Genomic DNA, 11,182 nt, shown 5'->3' with positions numbered 1-11,182 from the left:
TGGTTCCTGAATGTCAAAGGGTTTATATCATTCATTTCTTAATTGCAAAGAATAGATTTTGAGAGGGCACAGTTGTTTTTCTGAGAGCTATGGCCTTTATTCTTTTTGCCCAGAAGAAAAAGGTCTTAAGGAAGGAGGTAAAGACAATTATTGGGTACTTAGCTCAGAGTAAACTCCTCCAAGCTTTGGATACCTATAGTGCATTTTGTGTCTGACACGGATATTTCGGAGAAAGAAGTGCTTCTAGTTGAGACTTCATCATCTTTGTCTTTCCACTAGTATTACTCTGAATACCAATTTAGAGATCTGATTAAATAAGTGTGATTAGTTGGCAGTTTTCTTTACTTTTAAATCTTTCTTTTTTAAATTTTTATCAAATTATAGTGTTTTTAAACTGGATGAGTCTATATTTACATTTAAAATATTATGTCCTTTCTCAATTTCCTGCCCATAAGATCACTACCTGTTCACAATCCCTTCTTCTCTAACCATAATTCTGCCCCTTGAAATTCCCTTGAACTGGGAGACAAACCTAGGTAGGACCAAGGCTTCTCCTTCCATTGGTGCCCATACTCTGCCACATATGCATTTGGAGCCATAGATCTGTCTATGTTAATTGTTTGAATATTGGTCTAGTACCAGAAAGCTCTGGGTCATTGACAATGTTGTTCTTTTGGAGTTAACAACACCTTCAACTATTGTAATCCTGTCTCAAAATCTACCAACAAGATGTCTGTTTTCAGTTCACTGGTTTGCCACTAACATTCACTTCTGTATTTGACATGCTCTAAATGTGTCTCTCAGGAATTATCTATATCCAGTTCCTGGTAGAATGCACTTCTTAGCTTCATATATCTTATCTAGTTTTGGTGGCTGATTTCATATATATATATATATATATATATATATATATATATATATATATCATATACATATGAAATATATATGATATATATGTATATACTTTTGGTGGCTCCAACAGTTATGAAGTTAGGGGGAATTTTAAAATGGATTCAGTGCAACTAGGTCAAGAATGTAGAGTCCACAAATTGCATTGGCAAATAGATTCCCTCCTGTTCTTATGAAACTATTGAAGTGGGGGTTTCCCTGGTCCTGAAGCCATTCTTATCAATTCCCATCCTTCTCTATCTTATGTTTGGCCTCAAGAAATATTCATGGTAAAACATTCAAAAATCTCAAATCTAACCCAGAGACACTGGAAGAGACATATTGAAGAACCGAGATCAAAAGGGACCTGAGAACCAAATTCTGTACTCCATGTGGTCCTATGCTTTACTGATATGTGGAAATTTTTGGATGAAATAGGAATTTGGAGTTTACCACTTGAAGTAGATACACACAATTTACACTGTTATTATCACTCTAGAGCTGGGCGCCTTTGTTGTGAAAATCATTGCAGAAAATAGAAGTGGAAAAGAGAATTTTTGAGTACACATTCAGGAATATGAATAAAGTCACCTATCAAGGAATATACAATAAAAATTGAAATGCACATGCATTCAAATAAATGTCTGTAGGGAAAATACTGGCCTTTGGGGAACAGAGAAAACGAAGAAAATTGAACTGTGTGCCACAGGAATGAACCTGAGAATGAAAATATTATCTAGAAGAATCTTCTACACACCTGTTCCTAAATCTCATCGACCCATGCCAAGACCCTGACTAACTTTGTCCTTTCAGAGCATGTTACCATTAAAGAAGCAAAGAGAAGTCACTAGCTTTAGAGAGATGGAGTATGTAAACATGTCCACTATGTTACAGAAGACATACATGGAAAGGGCACCCTCAAATCTAGTCAATGTAAGAAAAATTCTTTAGCAGATAGGCCATGGCAGGTCTTATAGACATCATCATTAGTTCATTCATGAAAAATCTCTGGTATCCTGGAGAGCCAAAACTTCTTCTGTGATGTCACAAGTTTGCTGTGACTGCAACTGATCTTCAGATGTTCCTTCATTACCTCTAGGGTTTACTAATTGTCCTCTATTTCAGAGTAAACAGTCATTTGGGAGTGAGAAAAAAGAAGATGAAGAGATATGAGAAGGGGATTAAGTTGGCTTTTTGTCTTTGAATGAAAAAAAAAGAAAGATCTATGTGGTCCTTGGAAAGCTCAGTGAGTCCAAGATAGGAGTTGTGTGGGATCGCTAAAGAGATAGTCTTTATCTGAACCTTCCACATATGAGAATCATGTGCTGCGAGTCTCTCAGAAGCATCTCAACTTCCCTCTTCTTATGGTTCCTAAAATTCAGAGAGTTTATATCATTCATTTCTTTATTACAAAATCCAAGTGTTGTGAAGAGCACAATTGATTCCCTGAGCTCCTGACCTTTACTGTTTTTCTCAGAAGACAGGAACTAACGAAGAAGGGAAGTACAAATATTGTGTTGCTATCTCGGAGTAAACACCATGCTTTGGACACCTATAGTGATTTTTTTGTCTGACACTAATATTACGGACACAGAATTGCTTCTAGTTGAGATTTCATCATCTCAGTCTTTCCACTAGTATTACTCGACCACATCATATTTACGAGTCAATATGTGTGATTACTTGGCAACTTTTACTGTCTTTTACATCTTACTTTTTTTATTTTTTAGCAAATTATATTGTTTTTTTTAACTGGATGTTTCTATATTTAAATTTCCAATATTATTTCCTTTCCCAGTTTCCTGCACATAAGATCCCTACATATTCTCATTTCCTTCTTCTCTAACCAGCCTTTCTCCTGAATGACATTCCCTTGAAGTGAAAGATGTACAAGGGAGGACAAAGGCTTCTCTTTCCTATGTTGCCCAAAAATTCCATCCATTGCGACATATGCATTTGGAGCCATTCCTCAGTCCATGTACTTTCTTTCTATATTGGTATAGTATGAGAAAGCCCTGGTTCATTGGCATTGTTGTTCTTAAAATGTTATACAATGGTTTTAATTCATAATTAGGCAATTTTAAATGACATCTGACCCAATTAATATCTCCTAGTAATTTTTCAAATTTTCAAAATCTTTAAGAGTCTTAAGATTATCTTTCCTCAATTCAACCTTCTGGGGGATAATGTTATAAGGACTTAGTTTTGCTCTTAAATAATTTACAAAATTGCCCTTTCGTACCTTTTCTGGGGCAGTAATCAAATCCCCTACCTTCTAGCAATTTAAATAAATTTCCATATACTAAATCTAAAATCTCTTCATTCTTTGCAGTTAAAAGGATATCATCTGTAAAATGGGGCGCAGGAAACTTCTGTCTTATTGGGGCAATGGCATTGCCCACAAATGTTGACACATAGAAGGCTATTGGCCATACCTTTTGGTAAAACTACCCATTTACAGTAAGAAATTGAAATACAATATTCATTCAATTAAAGGTTGTAGAGAAAATACTTGCCTTCGGGAAAGAAAGAAAACACAGAAAATTGAACTTTATGTCACAGGAATGAACTTGGGAATAAAAATATTATCTAGAAGTATGTCATACACTCCATGTTCCTAAATTTTTTCTACCCATGCTAAGCTCCTGGCTAACTTTCTACATTCAGAGCATGTAACGACTAGTTAACCAGAGAGAAGTCTCTACTTTAGAGTGATGTAGTACATACAGGTTTCAACAGTGTTTCCGGAGATATACCTGGTAAGGACACTCTAGAATCTGGTCAATGTAAGGAAAAGTGTTCAGCATGTAGACAACAGTAGTTCTCAGTGACATTATCATTAGGACCTCCCTGAAAACTCTCTTACAACCTGGTGAGCCCTAGCTCCTTCTGTTGTAGTTACTGCAACTGCCTCTCAGATTTTCCTTCAATAACTCTAAGGTTTACTAATGGGCCTAATTCAGAGACAACTTTGGAGTGAGAAAAAAGAGGATGAAGGATATGAGATGGGGAGAAGGAAGCTGGCCTTCTGTCTTGGTATAAAAACAAGGAAGAAATATTTGGTGCTTGGGAAAGCTTAGTGTGTCCTTGTTAGGTGTTGAGGCATATCTCTGAAGAGATAGCCTTTAACTTCGCCTTCCACATAAGGGAATCAGGAGCCAGGACCCTCTCAGGAGCATCTGAACTTCCCTGTTATTTTGCTTTCTGGAAGTCAGAGAGTTTATATCATTCATTTCTTTATTCCAAAAGTCAAGTGTATTGAATGCCACAGTTGTATCCCTGACAGGTCATGGACTTTATACTTTTTGTCAGAAAGAGAAAGTTACTAAGGAAGATGGGATGGAGAAATATTATGTCCTCAGCTCAGAGTAAACTCTTCAATGTTTTGGGTACCTATAGTGCAGTTTCTGTCTGATACTTCTATCTGGGAGAGAGAAGTGCTCTAGTTCAGATTTCATCATCTTAGTCTTTCCACTAGTATTACTCTGACTATCATTGTAGATTTCCAAGTCAATAGGTATGATTAGTTGGCAATTATCTTTTCTTTAATATCTTTCATTTTTAGCAAATATTATTGCTTTTTTTAACTGGATGATTCTATATTTACATTTAAAATGTTATTTCCTTTCCCAGTTTCCTGCGCATAAGATCCCTAACTGGTCCCCCCTCCTCTTCTATAACCCTCCATACTACCCCTTGACATTCCTTTGAACTTGGAGTCAAACCTAGGGAGGACCAAGGACTTCTCCTTCCATTGGTGCTCACCAAGTCCATCCTCTTCCACATATGCAGTTGGAGCCATAGCTCTGTCCATGTACATTCTTTGAATATTGTTCTAGTATCAGAAAGCTCCGGTTCATTGGCATTGTTGTTCTTATAGTGTTAAAGCCCCTTCAGCTCTTGTAATCTTTCATCAAAATCTACAAACAAGAAGTCCATTTCCAGTTTACTGGTTTGCCACTAGCATTCACTTCTGTATTTGTATAATCTAGCTGTGTCTCTCAGGAAATATTTATATCTGACAGAATGCACTTTTTACCTTCATAAATCTTGTGCAGTTTCAGAAGCTGATGTATATATATATGTACTTTTGGTGGCTCCTGAAGCTATAATTTTAGCTGGAATTTTAACATGAATTCTGTGCATCTAGGTCAAGACTGTAGAATCCACAAATGGCAACACCAAGTAGACCCCATGCTGTTCTTTTGAAACTACTGATATTGAGGTTTCACTGGTCCTCAAGTCATTCCACTCGCTGCCCAGCCACCTATATCTTATGTTTGGCCTTAATAAAAATCATGGTAAAATATCCAAAACCCTCATGTATGGCAATGAAACACAGGAAGGCAGATATTGCAGAAATAATATAAAGTGGGAATAGAGAAACAAATTATATAGTCAATGTGGTACTTTACTTTATTAATGTCTGGTAATTTTTGGATAAAATAAGGATTTGGTAGTGTGTCATTTGAAGTATGTACACAGTATTTACACTGTTATGCTTACACTGTAGATGGGCCCCCTTTGTTGCCAAAATCATTGCAGAAAATGGAATTGGAAAAAAGAATTTTTGAGTAAACATTCAGGAATATTATAAAGTCCCCTATCATAGAATGTACAATAAGAAAATATAATGTAATATTCATTCCATTAAAGGAGTATAGGGAAAATCGTAGTGTTTGGGAAACATATTTCTGAAAAAATTGAACTATAGGCCATAGGAATGGATCTGGGAATAAAAGTATTATCCAGATTAATCTCCTCCACTCTAGGTTCCTAAATTTTTTCTACCCATGTCAAGCCCCTAATTATCTTTCTCCATTCAGAGCATGTAATCAATAATGAAGCCAAGAGAATTCCTTAGCTTTAGAGAGATATAGTAGGTAAAGTTTTCCACTCTGTAAAGTGCACCCTTTTATCTAGTCAATGTTAGTAAAGCAGTTCAGCATGTAGTCCATGGCAATTCTCAGTGATATCATCATTAGTCCATCCTTGAAAAAACTCTTGCGTCCTGGAGAGCCCTAGCATCATCTGTGATGTCATAAGTATTGTCATGTCTTGAACTGCACCTCGGATATTCCTTCAGTACCTCTAGGATTTACTAATTAGCCTTCTATTCAGAGTAAACAGCCATTTGTGAGGAAGAACAAAGAGGATGAAGATATCAGAGATGGGGAGAAGGAAGCTGGTCTTCTGTCTTGGCATAAAAAAAAAAAAGAAAAAAAATATGTGGATCTTGGGAAAACATCCTGGGAAGATAGCTTTAGTTATTTTGTTCTATGGGTTCACCAAGCTCATGGAGAAGTTGCTGAACATCCTAAAGACATTTTGGCAGATGGTAAAGTTTCTAGATACACCTTATTAAATTTGATGGTCCTGGGGACTGTATGACTGATTGTAAATGTTTCCCAGAATGAGTGCTAGAGCCAGATTGATGTTTAGATGCTTTAGAAGACATGAAATTTTTCTGATATACTTGGCTAATTGAACAAGTTCTAAATGATTTTTTTTTCGATGTGGAGTTTCCCTCAGACCTTTGTAAATATAAAAAAAGTTTTGTATATTTGAAATCTAATTTGCACAATGACAAATCACTTTGAGCATGGAGAACACTTTCTGGAGCACTAGAGAGTGGTGAAGAAACTCCCTGAAACCCTAGGGCAGATGGTGAACATGCCTTTTCGGTTGAAGTAGGTGTTACTTGAGCATCTTGGGACAATATGGAATGTCCAGCATGCCCTTGTAAGGATTGGCACATTTCCACAATACCTTCGTCATTTTTGGAAAATTCCACGTCCCTTTGTACAGAAGGAGAAGGTGTGGGACTCACCTGAGGAGTAATTGTAGCTTTTGGTGTCTCTTGGGCAGCAGAAGATGGCACAAGATCCCTTTTGGCCGAAGGGGGAAGGTTGAAACTGGCTTCCTTAGAGGAGAAATTTCTAAAGACTCCATGAGAATGATCAAATCTTAACACTTTGTTTCTAGAACCTGGGTGCCTGTGGTCCACTCTGGTAGAGGGAGAATGTCAACTATTTCTCCCCAGAGTGGACATGTGAAATAAATCTACTTGGGTACATGGGGATAGTTGTAAAGCATGCTGTTCAGATGCAGTAGATTCTAAGACATCCTTCTCAGATGAGGAAGGTCTTAATGTATCGTGTATATTTGTGGAAATCCTGACTGTGATGTCAGAATGGGGGGAAGGTATTAGAGCCGACTATGAAGATGTCACCTCTCCAAGAGCAACATGGTCATATGTGAGAGGTCTGAGAGCCTCATGAGCAGATAAGGATGTTTCTAGACCGCGTTGTGTAATTGTGGAAGTTCCAAGAAAAATTTCTTCTGCTGGAAAAATGGAAAGAGAATTTCGTATTGAAGAATTGAAGCGTCACGTTCCGTAGCCTGCTTGATAGGCAAAACAGGGTCCAAGGCCCCTTCAGAAGATAAGGTAAAATCCATATCCTGTGAGGTATTTGGCAGATTTTCTGGGCCCGCTTGTGGGTATAAAGAAGGACTGGAACCGCATTGTGCATGTTTGGAAGGGTGTGGAACATCTTCTGTAGTTGGGGAAGGTAGCTGATCTTGAGGAGATTAAGAAGTTCCTATAGCCAACTGTGAAGTTTGCGGAGGTCATATCCATTCTTTTGCACAAATGGAATCCAAGTAATCCCTTTCCTCAGATGTCGAGGATGCTACAGACGCTGGTGTTTGCATATCATGTTCCCCTACTCCTCGTTCATGTATGGTTGCATCCATAACCTTCTCTACAGATGGAAAATGTCCTAGAACATCTTTTGTACATGTGTCGCATCTACAAGCCATTTCTACATATGTGGCTGTTGGTAGATCTCCTTTTGTAGATGTTATCCCACAGTCTATTTATGAGATAGAGTACTACTCAAAGAATCCTGCTCAGTTTTGGGAAATTCTAGCATCTCTGATGTATGTGTGGAAAATTTTGGAGTCCCTCTTTTCAGGACAGAATGACCTAGAGTCCCCTGAGGAGGAAGGGTATGTTTTATCTTCTCTGTACATTGTATCAATATGATGTCTGGATGGCTCATTGAGTGTGTGTTCTGATAACCTTGTCTCTTTTGGGCCTCATGTCAAGTCAGGAGGGTCCTCTTTGGTGGTAGAGAATATTTGAATAATTCTCTCTTGTATAAGGGACATTGGAAGTACTGGTGGAGATAGTGAGGGTGCTAGATCATATTTTTTATGTTCAGAAGGCACAAGAGTTCCTTGGGTGGACTCAGAATTTTCTAACACATCTTGTGTGGGTGTGGACTCTGAAGTGCCCCTTCTGAAACTGGCAATCGTTCTTGATCTAATGGTGTACAAGCAGAAAGTTTTTTCTCTGCTTGTGCTGTTATGTGTGTTATGAGGTTCACTTGGGGATTTGTGACTGTATTTTGTTCCCATTGGATCATAAGTGATGATTTAAGCCCATTTTTAATAGTGGAAGACTTTGAAGTTCCACTTGGTTTAATAAGGAATTTCTGAAATCCCCTTTGTCAGCAGAATCAGTTTGCAACTCATTTTACCCGAATCAGATTGCATAAGGCACTTTGGTGGAGATGTGGGACATCTTTGAGTGTCTTTGTGAGTGGACATAGCTCTCTGCCAAGATTTTGCAGTTGGCGAAGGTATTAAAGTCTCATGTTGAGAGGGGGCAGGACTTAATCCATTTGTGGAATATGGAAATCACTGAGATTACCTTTAAGAGAAGAAGATTTGCAGACCTCTTTGTTTGGTGGTGCCTGTTGTACCTCCCCTTGACCAGAGGTGTCTTCTCCAACACATCTGGAGGAGAATTGGAAAGATGGAGACAGGTAGGTTTGGGAATGAAAATTTGAAACTCCTTTGGAAACTCTGTGGGACAGAAGAGTGGGCAATACTGAGAACTCAGGGAAGGAGAGACTGCCACCTCCGCCCACCTGTTCCCACATCCCTAGCCCAAGAGGAAACTGCATAGTGCCTCTGGACACACATATATATATATATATATATATATATATATATATATATATATATATATATATATATATATATAGGAGCATTTAAGCTGCAGGAGACCTGCAGTCCAAACTGCACCTGGATCTGAACTGGTCCAAACAGCATCCTATACACAAATCTCGTGTGGGGTGGGTCAGGCTGAGACAATCAGAGGGACAGAAACCCCTGAGAACTCTGCTCACATTCCTGACTTAAGAAAAAAAACACATAGCTCCATCTGGGCCTCCTGTGCATAGGGATATAGGAGTAGTAGGGGCTGGACGTTTCTGGTTGTGCCTCTCATAAAGAGCTGAAAGTCACCCCGATTGTACCGTATTGGCTGTAAACAAATAAGTTTCTGTGCCTTGGAAAGGATTTAAAATATTTTCATTAACTTTTGATATGATATTAGTTAGGACTTTGAGAAAAGGGGGCAGAGAGGCCCTAGAACATATGTTTTTAAAATTCTTTTGCTTTCTAGAGTCTAACTTCTTAAGTATTCCAAATGAATTTCCAAATTGCTCTTTCCACCTCTATTAAAGTAGTGAGTAGGAATTTTGATGGAGATTGCATTGAATGTGTACATTGCTTTTGGCAAAATGGTCATCTTTGCTATATTAATCCTGTCAATCCATGAGCATGGAAGCTGTTTCCATCTTCTGAGATCTTCCTCAATTTCTTTCTTCAGATACTTGAACTTCTTGTCATACAGATCAGTCACCTGCTTGGTTAATCTCACACCAAGATATTTTATATTATTTGGGACTATTGTGAAGTGTGTGGGTTCATTATTTTCTTTCTCAGCCTGTTTATCCATGGAGGAGAGGATTGCTCCTGGTATGTTTGAGTTAATTTTATATCCTGACATTTTGCTGAAGTTATTCATCACGTTAAGAAGTTCCATGGTGGAACTTTTGGGTCACTTAAGTGTATACTATCCTATCATCTGCAAATAGTGATATTTTGATATCTTCCCTTCCAATTTGTATCCCTTTGACCTCCTTGTGTTGTCTGTTTTCTCTGGCTATGACATGGAGTCCTGTTTTGAATAAGTAGGGAGAGAGTGGACAGCCTTGTCTAGTCCTGATTTTAGTGAGATTGCTTCAAGTTGCTCTCCATTTAGTTTGATATTGGCTAGCAGCTTGATGTACATTTCTTTTACTATGTTTAGAAATGGGCCTTCAATTCCTGATCTTTCCATGACTTTATTCTGAAGTTTCACGCCCACCTCGTCTGGCATGGAGACACAACAAGGTCGCATTCTTCTCTACAGCCTTTATGGCAGGACCACCTCTTTGTTGATACAGGGACCTTGATTGCCAAATGCACTTGCTTTATATACACAACAGGCTGTGGCTATCCTAATTGTCCTTCAGTGATTGGTCGAGCATGAATCACCCCACAATCACACCTGCTACTTTTCTTTCAGGGATTGGCAGCACATGAATTCCTCATTACCCTTCGAACTGATGCAGGTGGAAAAACCGCTCATGTGCAGTATCGTTGATCACCACAGGAGGGCCCCGGATCACCTCATTATCCTACAGCCACCCTGGCAAGGGGAAAAGGCTGTGCATGTGCAATAAATCATTTACTACCAGACAGGACTGGATGTCGGCACCATTTATGTTTTACCTCAACGCTCCCTACACTGAAATGTTGTTGAATTTTGTCAAATGCTTTCTCAGCATCTAATGAAATGACCATGTGTCCTTATATTTGTGTTTGTTTAGATGTTGTATAACATTGATGGTTTTCTGTATATTAAAACATCCCTGCATCCCTGATCATGATGGATGATTGTTTTTTAGATTCGGTTCGTAAGAATTATATTGAGTATTTTTGTGTCAATATTCATAAAGGGAATTGGTCTGAAGTTCTCTTTCTTTTTTGGGTCTTTGTGTTTTTTAGGCAGTTGACATGATCTACCTGTGTCTCTCAGGAAATATCTATGTCTGGTTGCTTGCAGAATTTACTTTTTAGCTATATCAATCTTATCTAGTTTTGGTGGCAGATATATATATATATATATATATATATATATATATATATATATATATATATATATATACACATATATACTTTTGATGGCTCCTACACCTATGTGGTTAGGTGGAATTGTAACATGGATTCTGCACAACTAGTTCAAGAATATAGAGTACAGAAATGACAATGCCAAATAGAATCCCTCTTGTCTTATGAACCTATTGAAATTGAGGTTATACTGGTCCTCAAGCCATTCTTCTTTCTACCCATCTTCCGGTATCTTATGCTCGGCTTCAGAGACAATCTTGGTAAA

The sequence above is a fragment of the Rattus norvegicus genome (assembly GCF_036323735.1).
Source record: "Rattus norvegicus strain BN/NHsdMcwi chromosome Y unlocalized genomic scaffold, GRCr8 chrY_unlocalized_5, whole genome shotgun sequence".
Lineage (NCBI taxonomy): Eukaryota > Metazoa > Chordata > Mammalia > Rodentia > Muridae > Rattus > Rattus norvegicus.
This window is presented reverse-complemented; position numbering follows the sequence as displayed.